Raw genomic sequence first — 27,794 nt, 5'->3', positions numbered from 1 at the left:
TCATATATCCTTTCCTTGATATAGCCCTTCAAGTTTCTCCCAAAGCTCTTTGGCTGACGACGTACTAAGAACATTCGTAAGAATATTCTTAGCCAAAGACATACAGATTGTATTTGAAGCTCTCATATCTAGTTCCTCCAATTTCTCGTTGTTCATGATGGAAATGTTTCCTTTCAACGCCTTGTGTAATCTTAATTGTAAGAAAATATCTTTGATTAGAATTTTCCATAAGGCAAAATTGATTCTTCCATGAAATTTCTCTAAGTCAATCTTCACTACACTTGAAAAACTTGACATTGAAGACAAAACCTTTCCTACAGTAAAATAAAATTTTCTCAACTAACACAGAGTATAAAATTTCTTTTATGATATGGAAGATCAGATAAAACTGAACTCTAGAGCATACTAAAAATATTTATACCCCACCAAAACTAGGACTCTTAGTACCACTTGTTGGAAAAAACCAAAACATATAGAAAAAAGAGGAACACAATACCAACATAAGAGATTAACGTGGTAACTCCAAAATCAGAGAAAAAACCACGATCGTTGTCAAATGACAACAAGAGAATTAAACTAAGTAAAAATTGTTACAACACATAGACTACCTTCAATCACCCCAAGGCCCCAATACACCCTTAATCTCTAAAAAATATATTTAATTATCCCCTCACAACACTCTAAACAAGAGTATAAGAGAAAATATAACAAGTCAAATACAAGCTTAAAATAATTTTGACTGGTACATCTTGTAACAAAAAATTTAGGGTTAAATAAGATTTTGGTCCCTATAAATATTGCAGTTTCATTTTTAGTCCCTCTCTGCCTTTAGGCAACGGTTTTTACAAAAAAACCGTTGCCAAAACCAGTTAAAACCGTTGCCAAAATCCAGGAGGGACTAAAAATGAAACTGCAATATTTATAGGGACCAAAAACTTATTTAACCCAAAAATTTAAATGCTATATATAATCTTAAACTCTCTCTTCCTTCATAAAACTAAGCGATATGAGATTTCTTGAACATGTATATTTTCAATCAATCCTAACATTATTAGCATCTTTATATGAGAACGTGAGAATGAATGAATGACATATTTATATGAGAATGTGAGAATGAATCTGAACAATTGGATTTTAAAATAAATGGTGGAGATTATGGGTGAATCTTTTTTCTCTCTCTCCTACTTCATTTATTTCAAGATGCAGGAGATAGAAAAAAAAGATTCATCCATAATCTCCACCATTTATTTTAAAATCCAATGGTTCAGATTCATTCTCACATTCTCATATAAACATATCATTCTCATATGATATGCCCTCATGCCCTATATATATATATATATATATATATATATATATATATATATATATATATATATATATATATATATATATATATATATATATATATATATATATATATATATATATATATATATATAGAAGGATAGTTTATTTTAATAAATAAGTCAAAATAAATATATTTTCAATTATTTATCATAACAAATTCAAATAAAAAAGTAAAATTAAAAAATATGGATTCATGATAAAAAAGGGAAAAATATGTGACATTATAGTAATATCAAAAATCTATTAACTTTTTTTTTTTTATATTTATTTCTAAGTTTTTCAATATCAACAATATTGAGAAGAAAAGTTTTTCATATCAACCAATATTTTTTAAAAAATATATTGACTATCCTAAATATAGATTATATAACCAAAATTGTTATTTATAATGTCAGAAACTCACAAAAGTAATATCTTACCATATGAATTAGTTTTAGGCTTATTTTCTCTATTTTAACTGATTTATAAAACAATTTTCTCTATTTTAAATTTAAATATTTTAGACTTTTTACATTCTTAAAATTGATGACATGTCATTTGTGAAATATGACAAGTATATAAAAACATGGTGAAACTTTAAAAATAAAAAATATAACATATTGTTTGAAAATGTATCTTGTTATTGATTTCAAGTCCAAAAATACTAAAAGGAGACAAAAAAACTCTGTGAAAATTTAAACATAAATATATAAATTACATGCCATTAAAAAGTAGACATACCATTAATTTTTCTGAGTAAAAATATGTGGAGATAAAAACATTTGAATTTGAAATAGTATAATTAACCAATCGTTAGTTGGTCTAGTGATGATTATCGCTAGAGTTGGTAGGTCGAATCACGGTTTAATCTCTGCAACTACGATTGAGAGGGGGTTGAAACCACTTGATGTCAGAAATGACCCGGTGATAAATCAAAAAAATAAAATAAAAAATGAAATAGTATAATTAACTCCATGATTATAATAACACTGTTTTAAAATAGTGTTGTTTACTTAATATTATGTTTGGAAGTAGGGGTGTTCGCGGTGCGGTTTGAGCGGTTTTGACGAAAAAAATCATTCGAACCGCAAGAGAAAAAACCGTGCGGTTTGGTTTGGTTCGGTTGACTTTTAAAAAAACGAACCAAACCAAACTAATGCGGTTTGGTTCGGTTCGATTAGTTCGATTTTTTACAAATATTTTATCGAGTCATACATAGTCATATAGATGACAACATAATTTTATATTTAGATATTCATACACTATCAAATAACAACAAAACTCGTCATATTTTGACAACAACTTTCCATTTAATATGTAAAAATTAAATTAGACAAAAGTGGAATAATAAACATAAAATAATAGCATGAAACAATATAAAAGTTATTATAATGAAACAAATAAAATAAAAGAGACGAGAGATTAGTGAAGATGAAAAAGACAAAAACCAAAGAATTGAGAGATTAAAGAAGTTGCGCGATAAAAACGAAACTGAAATAAGGAAGATGTATGTGGCAAAGAAGTCGCGATAATGCTATTAGAGATTTGAGAAGATTGGGACTGAAATTATACGTGTAAGGATGAGAAAATTGTTCGTAATCATAAGGCTAAGATATAATAGATTTAAGTTTGGGTTGGATATGAGTTAAGTAAAAGTTAGGTTGTAACATAATGCGGTTTGATTCGGTTTATTTCGGTATACAAAATACAAACTACAAACCGAACCGAACCGTGCGGTTTTGTTAAAAGATGACCCAAACAAATTCGAATCAAATGCGTTTTTTTACGGTCTCAGTTTAGTTTGATTTGCGATTTTTTATTGGGTTGGTTTGGTTTTGAACACCCCTATTTAGAAGTTTAAAGGCATATCTGATATTCATCGTCTAAGAGAACAATCGTTAACCATTTTTCTTTTAGATTGAGTTTTTCCAGCTGATAGCAGACATCTCTATTTATAATATGCGATAAATTTATATTATATATAAAAATGTCTACTGCTATATTTTAATAATATTTTAATAATAACAATAGTATATTTTAATAATTTAATAATTGTAAACGTCCAATTTTAGCAAATGATTTTGACCCATTAAATTTTAAAATATTATCAAATTTTATATAATAATAAATTGAATAAATTATTTATTATATGAAATGACGGATTTTAATCAAATTATCATGTAGATTTTCCACCAATTCATTGACCAGTCCAATTTTAAAAGTAAACCAAAATCTTAATAGAGTACGAAAGAAAAATTAACAAAAAAGTACTACTAGTATATTAATGGCAAAATATTCGTTTTAGTCTCGTAAGTTTATTTTAAGATTTACTTTGATCCTTTAACTTAAAAAATGTTTATATTGGTCTTATAACTCTTCAAAACGTTTCATTGTAGTCTTTTTAGTCTAATTAGCGACGGATTTAGCGGCCGATTTATGAGTTTTCCGTCGCTAATTAGTTAAAAATGACTAAAATGAAATATTTCGAAGAGTTAAGGGAACAATATGAATATTTTTTAAGTCAAAGGAACAAAATAAACTTTGAAGTAAACTTATATTAAAACAATTGTACAAAGGCTCTGTTTGGTAAGCCATATTTTCGAGCTTATAGCTTATGTCTTATGTCTTATAAGCTCATATAATAATTTAGACCCGTTTGGTAACGGTCTTTTCATCACGAGCTTATAGCTTATTTTACTAGCTTATAGCTTATTTTCCAGACGCTATTTTAAATAGCGTTTTAGCTTATGTCTTATAGCTTATCATTTTTTCTTCCTTTTTTATCCTTATTATTTTAATTAAAATCCATTTTTAACCCTTATAATTTATTTTAATTTAAAATAAAATAAATAAATATCTTTTATGTCATTTTACATTTATAAGTTAATTGAACCGCTAATTTTACCAAACACTTCAATTAGCTTATAAGCTATCAGTCTCAACCATCCGCTATAAGCTATAAGTCATCAGTCATCAGCCATCAGTCATAAGCTATAAGCTATCAGCTAGCTTATCAGTCAACCGCTATTTTTACCAAACAGACCCAAAGTATATATAGACTATTGTATCCAAAAACAACTATTTATTTGATTTATAAAATGAAAATAAATAAATAAAACTATTAGTCATTATATAATTGTTTTAAAATGGCTGAACCAATATCAAGCAAATTATGTAAAATGCTAGTCTTATCACCTAAAGGTGAACTAGTTGAGAATTGCTTGTTGCAACTGTCAATTTCCTTTCCAATATAACCCATAGAGTAAATGGCAAGCCCGTAGTTTTTTTTGTTTATAGAATCAACTGCTTGTGGAAGTATGGTTTTCTCTAATGGAATGTATGTCTCACCACAATTATCATATTTTCTTTGCAACTCAGGATCATTGTTGGTTTGGTTCACAAGACCTTGTATAAAACTCAATGTATTAGTGACACTTTGTAAAATGTCATTAACCATAATGATAGCTATACCATTTGCATCACTTGTGCCTGCTTGAGGATCGGAATGTATAGTTGAGCTGCATAGGTCAAAATTTGGTGTCTTTTTGCACATGTCATCCACCAAATCATCAAGAACTATGTCATTCATTTCAGTAATGGATTGAGTAAGTTGGAGAAAAAAACAAGAAAAGAGAAGAATTTGAAAAAATGACATAAAAGCTGAGGTTGTTTTCATTTTCAATTTGGACTAAGAATTAAGATTGTGTTGTTTAAGTGGAATGATTGAATGACTAATGTTGTTACTTTGGGGTCTATTTATTGAGTATTTTGGAAAAAGGAATTACTAATCCCACCTTAGAAAAAATAGGTTATAAAAATTCGAAAATGTTTTTTAGATTTTGAAAATACATCTCCGAATGTATTTTATGCACACACAAATTCATTAATTTTGAAGTCACATTCTAATTTATGACTAAATTTATTCTGAAAATGTACTTTTAAAATAAATTTTGTTATAGAATTTAGACGTGACTCAAGAACAAAGGAATTGTGTGTGTTTGGGGTGCGTCTGAGACGCATTTATGAAATTTTGTGATATTTTTAATTTTTACAAAAATGTAGTAGCAATCTTTAGAGTGCCTTGAATAATTCTCTTGAAAATTTTGTTTGACTCAATATCCCTTTCTTATCTTTTTCTAATTATATCATAAAAACTTTTTTAATATATATATATATATATATATATATATATATATATATATATAATATTTTAAAAGATATTATAAGATATAAATTTATAATATTATAAAATATATTATAAAACGAGGAAGAATCAAATTACACCAAAAGAGTTAATAACTTCACATTGGATAAATATTTTTTAAAAACAACCGTTGAATTGAAACACACTATCATATAAATCATACCTATAAATTTTGAGATCAATCTATAATAATTTATTATACCATCAAGATATCCAAAAATTAACCTCAAAATGAACTTTCATATAACGTTAATTTTGATGTAATTCAATGACATTGTAAATCATTATAGATTAATCTCAAACTTTATATATATATATATATGATTTATACGATAATATGTTACAATTCAACGGTTGATTTTAAAAAATATTTATTTAAAATAAAGTTATAAACGAGTGTAACTTGTGGTGTAACTCTTTGGGTGTAATTTTCTAAGAGATATTATAAGATATTAATAATATATTTTATTCTAACAATTAATAGAATATGTTATGAAATTTTGTTATTGATTTGTTGGAATTTAACAATTATAAATATGTATATTGTAGTGTGATACCCTTGAGAAATTTTAAAGCTAAAGACATAAATAAGGGTTTAGGTTATTTTGGGAAATCTTTGAAGTTATCTAAGGGATTGAGAAATATTTCTAAATAAATTGAGTTTATGTGATTACTATATTGAGAATTTGAGGAATTGAGAAACACTTGGGTAGAAAATAGGGTTTTGTTTTTGAAAATTTGGAAGGTTGTTTTCTTGTAACTTCTCTCTCTCTCTCTCTCTCTCTCTCTCTCTCTCTCTCTCTCTCACACACACACACACACACACACACACACACACACACACACACACACACACACACACACACACAGACATAGATCATTTGATCGAACTGGATAAATAATTTTTTTGTGTTTCATGTCTTCTTTTATCTTCTTCTACCAAGTTAATACATTATTTTATTGCATTGAAGGTTATTTTTGCTGAAGACTATTTATTTTGGTTGTCATTATTCTTTGTCACACACATCCAATTTCTTGATGTGATTGCACTATGAATACTTATTTGGAAGTGTTTTTAAATATTCTATCCGTTTCACAACAAACGGCGTCCACTGTAGGGAAAAGGGTATTGTTTACAACTTAGCACCATGGCTAAATGGGAGATTGATAAGTTTTACGAAGACAATAATTTTAGGCTGTGGAAAACAAAGATGCAAGCAATTTTAACTCAAGAATGTGTATTGAAGATTTGAAGGATGTGGCATTGATGCTTGCACGCCTAATAAAGGCATAGAAGACCGAGATAATGGATAAGGCCATGAGGTCCATTATCATGTGCCTCGATGATAAAGTTCTACGAAAATTTCTAAGCAGCATACTGCAGTTTCTATGAGGACAAAAATTAAATCATTGTAGATGACCATGTATTTAACTAACAGGTTATGTCTGCAATAACAACTCTATTCATTTTGAATGGTGGATAGCAAATCCATTATTGACATAATTTTACAAGATTATTGATGATCTTGAAAATATTAACGTGAATATTGGAGATGAGAACAAGGCTCTACTCTTGTTAATATCATTACCCATATCCTTTGAGCATTTTAAGGGTGCCCTTATTTATGGCAAGAAAGATACTATTACTTTGGATGAAGTTCAAACGACTGTGAGATCCCAAGAATTTTCAAAGGTAAAAGATTTGAAGATTGATTACAGTGGTGAATTCTTAAATGTCTCAAGAGGATGAAGTGAGACAAGTCAAAGGTAAAATGTTATAATTGTCATAAAATCGGTCACTTCAAGAGAGATTGTCCCGAGATGAAGGACAACGATGATTCTTTTCAAGTTGTAGTTTCCTCAACTGAGGATAGTTATGAGTGTGCCAGTGTACTAGTGGCGTAGATTTTGGAGACTGAAGAGGGTTGGATTATGGACTCAAGTTTCTCATATGACATGTGCCCAAGAAAAAAAATACTTTGAGACTTTTAAGCTAGATCAAGGTGAAGTAGTTATCCTTGGTGATAATAAGGCTTGCAAGGTTCATGATATTGGTATGGTTAGACTTAAAATGTTCGATGATCGTGAGTTTCTTTTTCACAACATGAAGTATGTTCCAAAACTCAAGCAAAATTTGTTTTTCATTAGCATTTTTGATGATTTAGGCTATTGCACTAGAGTTGAACATGGGGTGTTGAAGATTTCACATGGTGGAGCGATCATAATTAAAGGTCTTAAAGTGTGTAGTTTATATACTTTAGAAGGTTCAAATGTTGTTGTTCACTCACCATCATCTAATGAAGAATTTTATGACAAGAATAGGCTATGAGATTTGAGATTTGAGGCCAAGGCATGATGATTACTTGGAGGTTGTTTCAGAACACTTTAATGAGTTTTGTAAAAGACAATGGATAAAAATGAATGAGACCGCTGAGTTGTCATTGAGGTTTTGGGATAAGGTTAGTGTCAAAGCAACTTACTTGTTTGTTAGATTCCCATCAAAGGAATAAGAGTAAAAACCAAGGGATGAAGCTTTTAGAAACTATGACGGAGAAAACTCAATTTGAGGTGGAGTTTCCTATTATAGATACTAGTATAAGTGAGGGAACAATTACAAAAGCCTCTGATTATCATTTTACTCATGATAAATAAGGATGGAGATTGTAGCATCTCAATGGGACAATTATGCTAGTTTTAGGTGTTATACTTTGAATATGGCTGAAGGGTTACAAAATTCAGAAATAGGGACCTTCAGGGAGACATTGGAAAGTATGTGGAGTCTTAGATGGTTGAAAAACTATTCTTGTATGGTTGTTAGATTACCAAGGAAGGAAAAGGTGAATAGAAACAAGAAGATGCAAGTGGTGAGATCAAGGTTCAATGATGTCTTGAAAGTGATCAAGGTTATTGAATGATGTTTCAACATTTTAGAGAGCAGTAGTTGGTTGATGGTTAAATTGGCATCACCACGGTTTCAAGTCAAGGTGGAGATTATTGAAGTATGCCTTAAAACATTTAATGATGAAAGAAAACTTGTTTCAAGATTGTTCGGAATTAATAAATCAAAAAGTAGAAGTACTTTATCATGTATATGTAGTTTTTGAATGTTACATGATAGGGATTTTGGTTTGAGTCGGGAATTGAAAAATGATAGTATAATGATAATAATGTTGCTAGTGGTTGATTTGGATATTGTTTTGACACCTATGGTTGTTGTGACCTTCGAGAACGAATAAATTCAGATGATTTGGATATTGTTTTGACACCTATGGTTGTAACCTTCGAGAACGAATCAAATCAAATGATTTGATTTCTCAATCAGACGAGACCCGATTTATACCAAAAAAGATGATTTTATATCTCAATCTTTTCGACCTTGTTTCCTTAGAAGCTAGTCTTAAAGATTGAGAACGAATCAAATCTGATGATTCTATTTCTCAATCTTTTCGACCTTGATTCCTTAGAAGCTAGTCTTAAAGATTAAAAACTAATCAAATTAGATGATTCTATTTCTCAATCTTTTCAACCTTATTTCCTTAGAATTGGTGTTCATTTTTAAGGTGTTCTCTTTGCAGGTATGTCATCATCATCTGGAAAGAGTTCAGTGACAAGTTTCCAAGGTTCTCCTGTATCTGCAGGAGGATCCGAGACCGGGGCTGGTCTTATTGCAATTCAACTTCAACATCACTTGAATCCGTCTTCAATTGAACATGGTGCACCTTCTTAAGAGTCTCACAAGTAAGTAGAGATGACGCATTTCAGTGAACCTCCTTTAGCAGCATTTAAAAAAAAAATAAAAACCTTCATGTGGAAACCTGATACTAATATTGTTATTCTTACTTAACGGTATCTTGTAGAATTGTACATGGTTCATATTTGCATCGAAAGCTAAGATGAGATGAATATTAGTAGATTTGGTTTTATGGTCCCGTCCTCCCATGTATTTTTGGATAAAACATTATGGCGGGAGTTAATCCATGTACCAGACTCTATTTAGTGGAATAAGACCTGGTTGTAGTTGTTCCCCAAAGTGTATACATATTACTCAATGATGGGGTGAAGCTATATTACCTTCCTTGATTACTTGAAAGTTTAGGCTTGTAGAAAATTTTGCTTTTGAAGCTTTATATGACTCTGTAATTTGCAACCACTTAATTAGTTTATATCAATGTCTTTCTTTCATTTTCAATTGTGAAGGAAAAGGTGAAGGCCTTTTAAACAATGTTGTTACCTGTTTCTTTCTTTGTTGATTTTTCTTTATATCTCCTTTTCTAAGAGATGTGAAACTCTGTTAAAGTTTAATTTGACAACTGCTGGAAAACATGACAAGTTTCATCAGGTAAGAGGAAGGAAGATTTTCGGCGCACAACTTTAGAAATTAATGTTTTTTAAGAGGACTAATGAAAAATTTAAAAGTCTATACTGCTTTTGGGAGAAAGGAGTCATGGTTTGAGAAAAAGAATCAACTATCTTGTTTACAGATTAAGTTTGAGAGAAAGAATCAACTATCTTGTACAAGGATAGGGTGAAGCTTGATAACCAGTTGCCTTCTATTTTTATGTAGATGTTGTAGATAAGTTGTTTACAACCTTGATTATGTGTAAATTACAATATTCTAACCTTAGTAGAAAGAAACAAAAATTAGAAATTTGACCCACTTTTAAATATTAATTCCTTTGAGAGAAGGGTATGAACATTCTATTCCCAATAATGAAAATTCTTCGTAGGTATTTGTTTCATGTATTTAAATTTTATTCTCTAAAAGGAATATGAGGTGTTTTGTGTTTTATTATTTTTACAAATTGAAATAGAATTTACTCAAGAATTTTTTGTTTATTATTTTTATAGAAAAGGATAAGAATATTCTCATGAGAATAAGAGATAAACATCTATAACATTTCACTTTAAATTATTTTAACTATTATTAACATTTTTAAATTAAATTTATTTTATAAATATTTATGAAAAATCTAATTACTCACCAAAGATACAAAGATATAGATAGGAATAAAATTTCTAGTAATATTGATTTAGAAAAAAAATATTTCCAACACAATCCTTTAAACAAATGTACCTATATTAATACATTTGACGAGAGCATTCGATACAAGTCTTAAATGAAATTAGTTCTTAACGAACAGAGTGTTCTCTCTGTTCCGCTCAGAAACCAAAAATAGATAAAGATTGGTTGAAATAGAGTTCTGATACAATGGAGTGAACTTCCAATACGAGAAATAAAGATGAACTTACAAGGTTAACACTTCAACGCCAAAGTTAGTGAATGAGTAAGTAAACAATTTTAGAGTATTTTAAAGAGTACTTGAAATCACATAAGTTATGATTTATGTAATGTCGATGGTTTAAACTGTTTCCATGGAATCCAAAACCTTACACGGAGGACCTTTCGATTATATTTGACACGGTATGATCGTCCCAGAGCTATGATTGAGTGTATGTCTCGTGGTTATGAGTATTGTGAGTCCTCAATGTCAGAGCGTGCATGTTCTTGGATTGGGCCTCATCATGATATGACTTTCCGCCTTTAGGTTTATGGCCGACTGAGAACATTTGTCCCAAATGTTTGACATTGTGTAGTAATGGAGAGACTTAGATAGTACATTTCGTTGTTCCCTTTGACTGTGGTCCTCGTGACAAATTCCTATATTGCAAAAAGTGAAAAGGTATGAAGAATGATAATGAGTGACTTTGAAAACAATTGCATTAAATGGACACCTTGTTGTTGAAACATTTTGAAAGATCGTTCTAACATGTGGCCCTAGATCCCTAAGGAAGGGTTTGACGCTGCTTTTTAGGGTACTCAAGCGTACTCGAGGACTGTTGTGTTCTTAAGGAAAAAATTTATATTGATTTTCGTCTGACTACCTTATTTCGTTCTAGGTCATCAATTTGTCTATTCCACCCATCTAGTAAAGGTGGTTTCTTCTTTTCAAATTACGTTTCACCCTTGGCATAAATTTTCTTTTTCCCCTCTTGTCAATTCTAATTATCCCTCATTGGAATTTTGTGATATCTTGCTATTTTTTGTTTATTTTCATTTTTTGATTTTTCAACTCCTTTGATCTCTCGTGTTCTAAGTGATTTTTCATCTTAGATTTGTCTTCTCATATCTAGTTTCTCTAAGGTACCATCTATGCCCCTCTTGATTATTGAAGCCCTCTTGGAATATATTCTTCCTCTTGTTAATCTCATAGTCCTTAATGATAATTCTGAGTCCATGGGGTTCTATAAAAACTGGCAATGAACCCTATAAGTCTTTTGGTGGAAATATATATGACCCCGTAGGAAAAGTTGGAGGGGAGTCTTGGATCGTCTGATTAATGGAACAGTCGATCTTAGTCCCTCATCTTTCACGTTCTCATGGCATATCCTAAGTCTTTTGAGGCGTATCAAGATGATATGAGGGAACATCAAAACATTTAGGTCTTTTAATGGTTAGGCACCCAACGACAAAGAAATTACAAGGCATCTTGATTTTTGGGGTCATTCTAGAATATATGACGAATATTTTCTTTTTGTTGACAATGGAGCGAAAATGGTTCAAAAGGACCAACAAATTCTTGATTTTCTTGTAGACACTGCTCAATACTTTTGGGTGGAGGTGGAATTGGTGGAAAAACTTCTATTTTTTCCAGTGCTCATAGTTTAGAGGGTACCTACCAAGACTTGGGCCATCCTATAACTGGTCTATTTCTCATATCAAGCTTGACAATGACAAGAGATTGCGTATCTCTTTTGATAGTTGTTAGGTACCCTTCCACGAATATTTGTTTACCAGACTAAGATTTAGGCTTTAATTTAATGACTTTGAAGTGAGGGTGTTGAATCACTTAAGAATCATTACATCTCAACTACACCCGACATTCAAGGTTTTTGGTGAATATGTTCAAACATCTGTGTGAGTACTAAAATGGAGTGAAAACATTAAAGTTATTTTTTAATATCTTCAAGCTAACACGCACTTTCGCTAAAACAGAGCAAGGGTAAGGCTTACTCTTGCTTCTTCGGTCGGAGAAGGTGTTCGACATTTATATTGACTATTGAAAGAATTTTAAAGACTATTACTTCTTAGTTGTCCTAAGAGTTAAGAAGCTCATTCCAACTTTTGTTTTCTACCAAGAGGTGAACCTACTTCTTCCGCTCCCTAGTTTGGAGCCGATCTGATGTGGAATAGATTACAGAGAGGCTAGACTCACGACCACTTTTTCCAGACTAGGCATGACAACGAGGTGGGTCCGAGGACGATTATTACCTCCCCTTAACCCAATCCTGAATCACCAAACAATCTCCGTTCTCTGCCTCAAACCAAAACGAAGATGAAGTATTGAAACTCAAACCCAACCCAAACGAGTTCGGGTATCCCTGCCTCGCCACCATCCATTTAGTAAAATCAATTTTTTTAATAGAAATACTTGTTTTTTTTTTTTCAAAATCAAATTACACTATAATTAATAAAATAAAACAACTTCAAAAAATTCCATACATACATTTCAAATATTTTGCATAATAAATACAAATTAAAATATCAAAACAATGACCACATATTTAATATTCTAAATTATCAAAAATAAATAATATTGTGCATAATGAAATAAATGTGATGGATTCAGGTGGGTACACATTATCCGACCCGTCCTCATATTTTGTAATCAGGAAAAACTCAAACCCGCACCTTAACCCAATCAAAACGGATTTTCCCTGTCAACTTCAGAGCATGTTTGAGTAGGTACCCGCATGTACATGTTTTGTTGTCATGCCTATTCCATATTTATTTTCATCGGATGTTCCAAACTTGGAAGATGTATAGTTGACATTCTTTTCCCACTAACTGAACATTCTTGGCTTTGTCTCTACAGACAATATAAGTACCAATGTAGCAGCGACGACTAATAAGAAGAGCGGGTTGACGAAACGAGTTGATTTTGGTATAAATAAGGCAAAAAGGAATTGTTTGAGTTGAAATTAGGGTTTTGAGTTGAGAAGTTATTTTAAAAAGAATGCATAATTGTGATTTAGTAATTGTTGCTCCGTGTTTATAGATAATTAAGTAATGTACTAATGTATAAATGCAGTCGAAGCAAGTTGTGTGTTGTATGTTAAAGGGTAAAGGGAAAACGAGGAGGGAGTTTAGTCATGTAATGCTGAAGAGAAAGGATAGAGGAAGAGGACAACCATTTTAATGGAAAAAAGTGATGGTAAAAATAAACTGCAGAAGGGAAATGAAAAACGGAATTGATTTTAAACATAAATATAAATTTTAATTTAACTTTTTTAATAGTATAATTTCAGTCAAATATGATGGGAGGAGAGGAAAAATAAAACAATTTGAGTTTTCATTTGTTATTCTTATCAAATTTGGTTTTTTTCTTCTAAAAATGGCTAGTATTGATTCATTTGTTAATCTCCTTATTTTGATGATTTTTTATTTTTAATCTTCATTTTAAAATTAGTTTTTTGATCTCCAATTTTACAGACGTGCCACTGATGATTAGGAAAGTTATTATTTTTAATGAGTTGACAATATTAATTAAAATAATTCATTATTTAATAACCTTTTTATTAAATATATTAATTTATTTAATAAAGTGTTTTTATAAATATATTTGAAATATTTAATATAAATTTTAAAATAATTTATTAGGGCTTTAAGACCAAATCCTTTGCAACAACACTCCAACTCACATGCACTCATTAAGTAATGTTTTTTAAACATATATAAAGTCAAAAAAATTATGTAAAGAAAATGATGTGAGACTCAGTGGAGTGTTTCTCTTTTGTTTCACATCTTGTTCCTCTGAAGGTTGAGACTTTGGCAATGCAAGAGGCATAATATGGCACATCCAAGAACATAAGACAAAGACAAATACTAAGATAATCCAAATACTAAGATAATCCGGTGAAGTAAGCTTTTGGAACACTAACATGTTGGAAAATCATGTCATGTATTTTGTCTTGTTGGAAAAAAAATATCATAAATAAAAAAGACACTAACAACACAAGAAATTAATATGTGTTGTGAATTCAATGCCAAGAACAAAGTATAGAACAAGAGAAGAATAAAGAATAAGAAAGAATAAGAACACAAAAATTGATTATAACTGACTGCTATTCTTTCACTTTCTCTTAGAAAACAAGATTACAAGTTTACAAGAATAAAAAATAACCTCTCTCACCCTAAATTAGAATTTGCAGCGTTCAATGATGAGAGACTAATATGCTATTTATAATAAAACCTAACATACTAATTAATGGGCTTTTGCCAAAAGGCCTATTACACAAGCCAACTTAATAAACAAGCTAACTTAACAAATTAGGGTTTAAACACTAAAACCTAATTTAACATGCTAACAACCCTAGCATCTTCGACACATGCATGCTAGACTCATCTTCGAATACAGCATGCACACTTTGACACCAGCATGTGAACAACCTTCGACTTCATGCTTAACTCTGTCGAACTGTCGAACCAAGAAGCTACCCTTCGACCATACTAGAGTTTGATCCAATATCTCACAATATGAAAACTTTAAAACTAAATAAAAAATAACCGTATTCAAATACCAGAGAATAATACTAAGTGAAAGTTGTTTCAACACATAGACTATCTTCAACCACCCTAATGCCTCAATAATGTATTCTCCAAAGCAAATATTTAACTACTCATCGCAACGCTCTAAAACAAGAGTATAAGCTTGTAACGAAGAACTTAAACTCCTTATTCATTCACAAAACTAACTGATGTGGGACTTCGAAGAACTTGAATTCTATATATAGGCTTGGACTCCCTATTCCCTCATAAAATAAAGCGACATGAGATTTTTTCAAAGTGTATATTTTTAACCAACCATAAAAATCTCCACCTTGATTGAAAATAATACATTAGCTTTCATTGTCTTCACTGACAATTATACTCCACCATAAAGAATATAACACTTGAATCTACATGCCACTCCAAGAATTTTCACATTCTCTTCACTGACAATCATAGTTTTAAAAACTATAATACTCCACCTAAAGAAGAGTATATTTCACTTGAAGCTAAACCACTTCATTAATTTTTACATGTCAAAAATCAGGTTGAAACTTTATGGTGCAACTTCTATGTTGGTAGGATGTTCTTCAACCATCGACATTGTAACGCCCGGAAAAATAATTATTGACTTAATTTATACATTTGTGATGTTTATTGGAATTTTTGCATTTTGGAATGATTTAGTCGATATTAGTTCGGGATAATGGATCGATATTTAATCGAAAATTTTAATATTTTTAATATTAGAAATATTAATGAGCTAATGTTTAGCATTTTGGGAATTTTTCGAGTAATTAAGATTAGACCGGAAATATGAGGCATTGAGTAATAAGTTGGTATATTAAAATAATCGAATTTTATTTAATGGTATTTAAGTGGAAGTATTATTTTTTACATTAAGTGTATAAATTATATTGGACTTATATTATGGTATCTTTAAGTGTTAAGGATGTATTTTTATTAGGCCCATTATTAAGTAGTAATAATTAAGTGGTGGTGTTACTTGTCTTTTTGGAAAAAGTTGTAGCATAGAAAAGAAAGAGGAAACCGTGAAAGGAAAAGAAGAAGAAATAGAGAAAGGAGGTTAGGGTTGTGGAGAAGAGAAGAAGGAGACTCAAAATGTTGCTCTAAAGTGTCATTTTTCTCCAATTTTTCATTGAATCTTCTTAGAGCTGCACTCAATCCAAGGTAAGGGGGATTCTTTCTACCTAAATGAGAATATGATGAATTATATGTGGGTTTGGGTATAGATTGGTCATTGTGTTGTGTTAATTTTGTTTCTATTTATATTTGAACTTGCAATTTACTTTTAATATTATTGTTTGTTGAAACTGGAAAATAAGCAAACAAAAGTGGGAGTATTTTCTAAGCAATTATGTGAAGCAATAGCATTTAATAATTAGTTCCTGTTTGCAAGGAATACTTTTAACAACTAGTTTCATGTTTGAATTATATATATATATATATATATATATATATATATATATATATATATATATATATATATATATATATATATATATATATATATATATATATATATATATATATATATATATATGGCATATCATATGAGAATGACTTTTTTATATGAGAATGTGAAAATAAATCTAAACCATTGGATTTTAAAATAAATGGTGAAGATTATGGGTGAGTCTTTTTTTCTCTCTCCTGCATCATTTATTTCAAAATGTAGGAGAGAGAAAAAAAAGATTCACCCATAATCTTCACCATTTATTTTAAAATCCAATGGTTCAGATTCATTCTCACATTCTCGTATAAAAAAGGCATTCTCATATGATATGCCATATATATATATATATATATATATATATATATATATATATATATATATATATATATATATATATATATATATATATATATATATATATATATATATATATTATATATGTTGTCTATGTTTCCCTTTTCTTTATATGACGAGTCATTGGTAGTAATGAAATGGAATACATAAATTATAATGAATTGACTACATCTATTAGGAAGATAATATTTTAGGAACAATGCAAAGTGAATTTTGGAAGTAGTGGTGCTATGCAATTCATAACAGTTCCGTTTGACCGAAAAAACTAAAATAAACGGTATAATTAGTTGTCCGGATTTTGATGAAAATTTACGTGGTAGCTAAGTTTAATTAGTAGATTAACGTCGTGGTGTTATTTTGTTGAAATTGTGATATTTTACGAATAGACCGAAATCGTGTTTGATTTAAACATTCTTTATAAATAAATGTTGGTTTTGTGATGGAAATTGACACAAATTTTAGGAATAGAATATAATGGAATTGGAATTAATATAGTGTGACATTAATCGGTTGTTTAAATTAAATAGTAGAATTAATTTCAATAATTCTAATTAATTGGAATATACTTAGACTTGGATAAATTATTCGGTTTATCGGTAAATTACGGTATCTTGAGAATTTGACCGTAATCGTGATTTGGTTGAATATTTATGTTGAGAATAATATATTGCTATGCCAATGATGTTGTCTTGATAGATAATATTATGTCTAATTGAATTAGTTGATAATTGGAAGTTGATTCGGTTTACTTGATAAATTAGCATGTTGAGCTTATCTTACGAATTGATCTAAAATTGTGGTTTTGATTTGGATGACTTTGTTAATATGTGAAATTGAGTAATTGTGCCGATGTGCCGAAACGTGATGATAATTGTAATAATCTTGATGTTATGCGAATTGTATATTTGTGACGATTTTGTTAATACACGAAGTTGTATGTTTGTTGTGATATGCCGAAGCATGGGGATATATATGTAATGACTTGTTTATATGCGAAGTTATAATTGCGATGATGTGTCGAAACATGACGATGTTTTGTGATGATTTGTAATACGTGATGTTGTATATATTTGTGATGATGATTTTGTGACTAAGTGAAGATGAAATATTATGGTGACGTGAATTACCTCGTATAGATGGTAATTGATTGTGATATAGGCTTATGCCTCATGACGATATGTGATTGTGATGAGTATGTTGTATTGTCTTGTTTGTCGAGTCACATTTCATATGCATACTCTGTGACGGCCTGGATTGGCAAACTAGTGACGAAGGCTTATGCCTTGTGCCTCTGAATTGGGAAATTGGTGACGGGGGCTGAAGCTCCGATTGGTACCACATGCATATGCACGAGTCGTGTCTCATGATGTCTTTTGTGATGTATATGTTGCGATGTTTGGTGATTTGACTTGCGACGTTTATGATGCGATGTCTGCAAATACATGTATGACTTATATGATGATATTGATGCTTATATGTTGATTTGTGAAGATGCTTATATGAAGATATAGATGCTTATATGTTGACTTGTTGAAAAGGTTTATATATTGATAATGACGCTTAAATGTTGACTTGTTGAAGATACTTATATGTTGACTTGTTGAAGATGCCTATATGATGATATTGATGATTATATGTTGACTTATTGAAGATGCTTATATGTTGAGTTGTCTGAAGATGCGTATATGATGACTGGTTGAATATGTTTATATGTTGATATTATGGCTATTCATTGATGATGTTATTGGTGTTGATTATGTTGATGTTGTGCAAAGCGGTGATTCATTTATATTCTTTACCTGATATATGATTTATCATGATCCTATTTATATAGTTTGATATCTCACCCTTGCTGCTGATGTTTCCCCTACCATGGGAAATGGGTAGGTACTCAAGTATAGCTGTGGAAGTTTGTTGCTTAATCGAGTCATGTTGGTGTGTCGCTCTGATACGTAGCATTCGGGGGGTCGTTTATATCGTTATTTCTATGTTGTCGATGTTTTTAGTTGTTATTATAACCATTGAATCCAAGTTGAATACTGTGAAGTATTTTTTTATACTTCCAAGTTGTTTTAGTTGAATAAAGCTGATAGTTGACTGTTATTCGAATGCTATGTATCATTGTTGAATGAAATACAAGTTGAAATTTTTAGTTGATATGTGATACTCCAATTTGTTGTTTGAAATTTTAAATACTCTGATATTTTCCGCATTATAATTTCGGTTAGAATTTGGGGTGTTACATTAGTGGTATCAGAGTAGGTCGGTCCGTCCGGCCAAGTCGTAGAGTCAGTTGAGTTATGTGACAGTTGAATTCTATTAGTGTTTTATTCTTTAGTACACGACACGTGTGTGAAACACAGTTGGTACTTATTTATTTTGTTGCAGGATGTAGTTTGAGCGAAGTGGGGGAGAAGCTGTGCTTCTCAGATATGTGTCAGTCGTAAGTTGTTGGCGCAATGTACAGCTTAAGGAGACAGTGCAAGTATTGTTGGAGCTTGTTGACATGGATTCAAGATTTTGGTTGTTTAACAAGCTTGGAGCGTCTGTAGAAGGAGAATGATCGGGAATTGTCGATGTTTACTCTTCAAAGGATGAGGAGCAGTGTAGTAGTTATTGATCTGCAAGTATGGTACAAATTCCTGATGTGCGGGAGGCAACCGTTAAGTACCAAGAATAAATTCTAGAAGATGGAATTTAGAAAGTTGTTGTGTTCAGCATTGTTGATGGACTGTGAAGTTGTTGTGTAAGTAGTCTTGCGTAAGATGTCGATGTTTGATCAGTAATTAAGTGAAGAATTGTTGTAGACCTTGTTGTAGGATTATTGGTAAGTGATTGAAACTGTGTTAGAAGCTGTTGAAGTTGTTGAAACATTATGAATCACGAGTAAGATTTGGAAATGCAAAGAGATGAGCATAATTTCAATGATAAGAAGTGTTGATGATGGTGTAGAGAAATTTTATTCTAATGTATCGTCAGAGGTGTTTTAGTAGGTAGCTGCAAGACGTCGGTGTTAGCAGGTTCACATGGTTTTGCAAGTTGTGAAGTATGGTACTTTTGTGATGTAAGTACAATTTCTAAAGGAAACACTATTATAGTTGGTAATGGTGGTTATGCTCCATTATGATTGTCGGCCATCTATTGAGAAATTGAGGACTTGATCACCCTTAATCTCTTGTTGATAGTAGACAGAATTGTATTGGATGTTATAGACTTATCTTATTGTCTTAATGGTGCGTGAAGTGATGGATGCTGAAGAAAGTCTGAAAAGTTAGTTGAAGCTTGCGAATCGTTTAAGTTGATAAAAACTCTACTGAAGGACGGTGAATTAAGATGGATGATCAGAGTTGCGCAGTTGGAGCATGATGTGCCAGATGTATTGTGTTTTTTTGTGAATAGTGCTGCCTATAATAGGATGTTCTTGTAAGTTGTTGGTTAATGATGAGTTGTGTGGTTATTAGTCGAATTATGTTATCAGGTTGGTATTATGATACTTTTGTTGTTGTTACAGTAATGTTGTTGATGGTACTTAGTTAGTGGATGACATCTGAGTATGGAAATAAGAATTGTATATGTGTATCGGTGTTGAGTATGTTGTTGCGATGATGAAGCAATGTTGTGTCGTCAAGTATAATTTTACTAGAAACTTCTTCAAAACTCAAAGTTTCCTTCCGATATATCAAAACAAGTTTAATATGCCCATAGGAAGATAAAAGATTCCATATGAGTCTCAAAGCTTTATCTTCATCATCAATCTTGACTTCAATAGTTTATAATTAAAAAATAATACAATTTAGAACACTTAGCTGATCAGATACTTCCGTATGTTCATTCATACGTAACACAAGCTAAGACACCACTCCTTCAACAACAACAACCAATTTGATATATTATATCCCTTTAAGTTTCTCCCAAAGCTCTTTGACTGGCGATGTACCAAGAACATTTGCAAGAATATTCTTAGCCAAAGACATGCAGATTGTACTCAAAGATCTCAAATCTAGTTCCTTCCACTTCTCGTTGTCTATGTTGGAAATCTTTCTCTTGAACGTCTTGTGCAATCCTAATTATATCAAAACATCTTTGACTTGAATTTTCTACAAGGCAAAATTGATTCTTCCATCAAATTTATCTAAGTCAATCTTCACTGCACTTGAAAAGGTTGACATTGCAGCCAAAACCTTTCCTGCAACAAACAAAATTTTCCCAACCAACACAAACTATAAAATTTCTTTTCTGATGTGGAAGATCAGACAAACCTGCAACCATAGAGCATATTAAAATTTTAAACACCACCAAACCAAGACTCTTTATACCACTTGTTGGGAAAAAATAAATCATAGAGAAAAAAGAGAAACACAATAACAACATAAGAGATTAACGTGGAAACTCCAAAAACTGAGAAAAACTCACGACTGTTGTCAAATGACAACCAGATAATAACTCTATGTAAAAATTATTACAACACATACCCTCAACCGCCCCGATGCTCCAATGCACCCGCACTGTCCAAAGATAATATTTAACTACCCCTCATAACACTATAAAACAAGAGTATAAAAAAAACATAAAAAGTCAAATACAAGCTTAAAGTGACTTTGACTGGTGCATCTTGTAATAAAGAACTTGAATCCTATATATAGCCTTGGACTCCCTTTTCATTCACAAAGCTAAGCGTCTGTTTGGTTGGGGATAAATGGAGGAGAGAGCAGGGGATATTTAATAGTTAATGTGTTTGGTTCAAATTTTAAGAGGGAGAGGAGATGTAGATGAAGGGGACTAAAATCCCCCTGAACCACTTTTCGCTTTCCTCCAATTTAGAAGGATTCAGAAGGGAGGAGAGGTGCTTCATTTTAATTATAACTATATTTACATATTTTATCCTTTATTTATTTAAATATAAATTTAACTTATTAAAATGTTAAAAATTATATTTTGGATAAATTTTATCTTCTTTTTATATTTTTTGTATTTTATATCTTTATCTTATTATTATTATTTTTATCATCATCATTATTATTATTATTATTATTATTATTATTATTATTATTATTATTATTATTATTATTATTATTATTATTATTATTATTATTATTATGTGTTTAAATTTTTTTGTTACGTTTTAATTATTGTAATATATTTGTTTTAAATAAATTTATTGTATTTAATAATCTTTTTAAAACTATATATTATAAATGTTACGTTTTAATATTTTTTTTTGATGATATCGAATTGAATACTTATATTTCGTCAATGTATTTATATTTAAATGATAATTGGTAAATATCGTGAATCTAATTGTAAAATTACAAGGATAAAAATGTAAATTAATTTCAAAATATCTTCCATCCCTTTGTGAACCAAACATATTTGTAAGTAAAATTCCTCCCCACCCCCTCCCCTTCATATTTTGAACCAAACATATATGTTATTAAAATCCCTCCCCTCCCGTCACCTCCCCCCTCTATTGAACCAAACGGACCCTAAGAGATATAAGACTTCTTCAACGTGTATATTTTCAACCAACCCTAACACTTGTCTCGGTTATAAATGTAATTTTTAAGAGTTGTTTGATGCCACTGTTGGCTACACCGACCTTCTCTCGCGACTGTTTCCTCCTATGTTGCGCCACATATGAAAATTTATCTTGAAGGACTAGAGTGTAGTAGGACACCTCGAAACTAGCCTCGATATCTCCTTCTTTGACCACACAAATAAGTTATGATTTTTCGTAGGCATTTCGTTAACTCCTTCTCCATAGACTTTGTTAGAGATGCTCTAATCTAAATATTTTTGGAATGATCTTCCCTCAAGTAGATTTCATAAGGAACAAATGAAAAAGTTGGTCAAAGAATGTATAACTATAATTATTTATTTACAAAATAGGTGTTACTTGTTGGGAAAAAACAAAACATAAAGAAAACAAGAGGAATACAATAACAACACAAGAGATTCACGTGGAAATTCCAAAATCGTAGAAAAACCACCATCGTTGTAAAATGACAATCAGAGAATAATACTATGTAAAAATTATTACAACATATAGACTACCCTCAACCATTTCAAAGTCCCAATACATCTGCATTCTTCAAAGAAAATATTTAAATTATCCCTCTCAACATTCTAAAACAAAAGTATAAGAAAAAATACAAAAAGTCAAATACAAGCTTAAAATGCTTTTGACTAATACATCTTGTAACGAAGAACTTGAGTCCTATATATAGCCTTGGACTCCCTCTTCCTTCATAAAACTAAGCAATGTCATACTTCTTCAACATGTATATTTTTTTACCAATCCCAACAATTTCTATCTTGATTGAAAATAATACATTAACATTTATTGTTTTCACCAACAATCATACTCCACCATAAAGAGTATAGTTAGTTGAAGATACACTACTCCATGAATTTTCAATTATTCTTCACTAACGATTAAAGTTTTTAAAACTATCATACTCCACCTAAAGAAGAGTATACTTCACTTGAACTAAACCAATTCAATAATTTTCACATGTCGAAAACTAAGTTGAAAACGTATGGTGCAACTTCTATGTTGGTAGGAAGCTATTCAACCATCGACATAATCTCACAACACACTTTTGCATCAATGCCCATGTTTTAATCCGTTAGCATTAGCTCATCCTTTTTCATGACATCAAAAATGTCATAAGGACACACTTCTTATTTTTTAGAGAAGATCATCCTCTCTCACAGCGAGAGAGACATTGCAATCATTTGACGCAGAGCCTTTCTCTAAAGCTACCCCATCAGGACACTTATACTTTATATGTTCAATCTTTCCACATTTCCAACATCTCACCCTCGTTTCATTATTTTTCTTCACATAAGGCCTTCCTATAGCAACTAACATTGAGTTTGATATAGTATTATCCTCATCATTCAATCTTCTTTCTTCAGAAATAATTTTACTACCAACTTCTTCAAAACGCAAGGTTTCCTTTCCATATATCAAAACAAGTTTAATATGCTCATAGAAAGATGGAAGAGACCACATGAGTCTTAAAGTTTTATCTCCATCTTCAATACCATTAAGAAAATTTAGATGATCATATACTTTTGTATGTTCATCCATACACAAGCTACATAAATTTTCATTCAACAACAACCAATTTGATATACCATTTCCTTTAGGGGTATTATCGGTTCGGACCAGTTTTTGGTAAAAAAAAAAGAGGTCCAAACCGATGATATATCCATCTATTTGGTTTGGTTTGATTTTTAATATTTTTAAAAAATGAAACCCAACCAAACTAACCGGTTTGGTTTGGTTTGGCTTTATTGATCGATTTTTAATATTTTTCCAAACACTGTAGTCATCAGTATATTCTCCATTATTGTTTTTTTCGATGTATTTTATGCTATTATTTATTTAAAATAATATATTTCATGTAATTTATTTTATGCTCTATTTTTTCAATCAAATTACAAGTTGCTCTTAATCCATACGAAACAGTGACATGATTTCTATTGCATCATGAAATAAGTTCACTATCAAATATAAAAGTTGACACTTGGCATCAGAAAGTTGTGAAGAGATTTGAAAGCTTAGCAAATAGAAGACAACAAAATACACATTAATTAACATGTTTCACACCTCAAACACACATCAAGACTATTTTGTAACAAAACTAGAAGGAATTTTGTTGAAGAAGAATAAACAAAAAGGTAAAATAAAAATTAACAATGAAAACTTGAACACGAAGAAGATGACCATAAAATATTAAAATAACGATAGAGAGAACAACAGTTGTGGCGGGCAGCGAGAGCATCATTTAAGTGAAAGTAAATTTTTGTGACATATGGTTTTTACTTTCTGTGTTATGGAGTTTGGTTCTAGATGTGTGTTTTGCTGAAAGAAAAGAAGTGTAACCAAACATGGAGAATGGTTTGACCGATACAAAATTTAAGCTTAATAATGAGTGGAATAAAACATTGAGAGCGTAATTTAATCCATTGGTTCGGTTCATTAGTTTGACAGTTCCTAAAAACTAAAACCGAGAACCTGACCAATCCACATATGTTTTTATTAGTTTGGTTCGGTTTTAAAACTAAACTAGAAACAATCGATTTTATTTCACTTTGGTTTGGATCATCGATTTAATTAGTTTTTTCTGATCCATTTACACCCCTACTTTCCTTGATATGACCCATCAAGTTTTTTATAAAGCTCATTAGTTGAAGACATACCAAGAACATTCACAAGATTATTCTTAGCCAAAGACATGTGGATTATACTTGAAGCTCTCAAATATAGTTCCTCCCACTTCTCGTTGTCCGTGTTGGAAATGTTTCCTTTCAACGCCTTGTGTAATCCTATTTGTATCAAAACATCTTTGACTTGATTTTTTCACAAGGCAAAACTGATTCTTCCGTCAAATTTCTCTAAGTCAATCTTCACCGCACTTGAAAAATTTGACATTGCATCCAAAACCTCTCTTGCAGCAAAACAAAATTTTTCCAACTAACTCAGAGTTAATTTTTTTTTCTAATGAGGAAGATCAGAAAAAACTGAATCCACAGAGCATACTAAAAATATTTATATCCGACCAAACCAAGGATTCTTGATACGAGTTATTGGGATAAAATCAAACATTGGGAAATAAGAACATAATAACAACACAAGAGGTTAACGTGTAAACTCCAAAATCGGAGAAAAACGCACAACCGTTGTCAAATGACAACCAGAGAATAACACTATGTGAAAATTATTATTCTAAAAACTTTAAGATAAAAAAGTAAAATTAAAAAAAATATAGATTCAATATTATAGTAATATAAATTAAAAAAATATGGATTCATGCTAAAAAAAAGGAAAAATATGTCACATTATAGTAATATCAAAAATCTATTAACTATTTTTTATATTTATTTCTAAGTGTTTCAATATTAACAATATTGAGAAAAAAAGTTTTTCAATATCAACCAATATTGTTAAAAAATGTATTGCCTATCCTAAATATAGATATATAACTAAAATTATTATTTATAATTTCTAAAAGTCACAAAAATAATATCTTACCATATGAACTAATTTTAGGGTTATTTTCCCTATTTTAACAGGTTTATAAAACATTTTACTCTATAAGCATCATTTTATATATTTTTTTATATATAGAAGAATAGTTTATTTTGATTAATAAGTCAAAATTAATATATTTTCAATTATTATTCTAAAAACTTTCAGATAAAAAAGTAAAATTAAAAAAAATATGGATTCAATATTATAGTAATATAAATTAAAAAAAATATGGATTCATGCTAGAAAAAGGAAAAATATGTCACATTATAGTAATATAAAAAATCTATTATCTATTTTTTATATTTATTTCTAAGTGTTTCAATATTAACAATATTGAGAAAAATTTTTTTTCAATAAAACCGATATTGTTAAAAAATATATTGCTATCCTAAATATAGATATATAACTAAATTTATTATTTATAATTTCTAAAAGTCACAAAAATAATATCTTACCATATGAACTAATTTTAGGGTTATTTTACCTATTTTAACTGGTTTATAAAACATTTTACTCTATTTTAAATTTAAATATTTTGGATCCCTTCCACATTCTTAAAATTAATAACATGTCAATTGTTAAACATGACAAATTTTCGAATAAAAATAATATAAAACGTTAAAAAAAATGAAGAAATTATTTATCCTTTAAAAATGCATCGTGCTAGCAAATTTTAGAGAACCTGAGTTCAAGTTTTAAGTGCAATAAGATAAAAACTGTTTTGTATACTTTGCAATTGTTTACCTATTTTCTATTAGATAGGATTTCGCAACTGATAGTAAACATCTTTATTTGGATATATTTCGATACATTATACACAGAGATGTCTACTATAATATTTCAATAATAATAATATTTTAATAATAACATTAGTATATTTTAATAATTGTAAACATTAATTCATTAACAGTTTTAGAATGTGATTTTGACTTATTGAATTTTAAAATATTATCAAATTTTATATAATAATAAATCTAAATATTATTTAATATATAAAATGACGGATTTTAATCAAATTATCATGTATATAATTGTTCATTTATTTGTATTTTAAAAAAATATATAAATAGGTTGTTGATTTTTATAAATCAATAATTTTAAATAAAAAAATTGACCAGTCTAATTTTAATAGAGTATGAAAGAAAAATTAACAAAAAGTACAACTAGTATACTAAAACAGCTGCTACAAAGTATAAAGAACAGTGTATCCAAAAACAACTATTTATTTTATTTATTGAACAAGAATAAATAAGTACAATTATTAGCCATTTTATAATTGTTTTAAAATGGCTGAACCAATATCAAGCAAATTATGTAACATTTTAGTCTTATCACCTAAAGGTGAACTAGTTGAGAATTGCTTGTTGCAAGTATCAATTTCCTTTCCAACAAAACCCATAGAGTAAATGGCAAGCCCATAGTTTTTTTTGTTTATAGAATCAACTGCTTGTGGAAGTGTGGTTTTCTCTAATGGAATGTATGTCTCAGTACAAACAACATATTTTCTTTGTAATTCAGGATCATTGGTGGTTTGTTTAACAAGACCTTGTATAAAACTCAATGTATTAGTGACACTTTGTAGAATGTCATTAACCATAATGATAGCTATACCATTTGCATTACTTGTGCCTGCTTGAGGATTGGAATGTATAGTTGAGCTGCATAGGTCAAAATTTGGTGTCTTTTTGCACATGTCATCCACCAAATCATCAAGAACTATATCATTCATTTGAGTAATGGATTGAGTGAGTTGGAGAAAAAAACAAGAAAAGAGAAGAATTTGAAAAAATGACATAAAAGCTGAGGTTGTTTTCATTTTCCATTTGGACTAGGAATTAAGATT

At 30.0% G+C, this 27,794-nt stretch overlaps 1 pseudogene; it reads right to left on the bottom strand.

Annotated features, from left to right (window-relative positions):
- LOC131659500 (uncharacterized) lies at positions 1-27,767 on the bottom strand (annotated as a pseudogene).
- Positions 27,768-27,794: the final 27 nt, after the last annotated feature.

Source organism: Vicia villosa, linkage group LG1 (assembly GCF_029867415.1).
Source record: "Vicia villosa cultivar HV-30 ecotype Madison, WI linkage group LG1, Vvil1.0, whole genome shotgun sequence".
Classification (NCBI taxonomy): domain Eukaryota; kingdom Viridiplantae; phylum Streptophyta; class Magnoliopsida; order Fabales; family Fabaceae; genus Vicia; species Vicia villosa.
The sequence above is the reverse complement of the archived record's forward strand: the minus strand, read 5'-3'. Positions and strand labels throughout refer to the sequence as shown.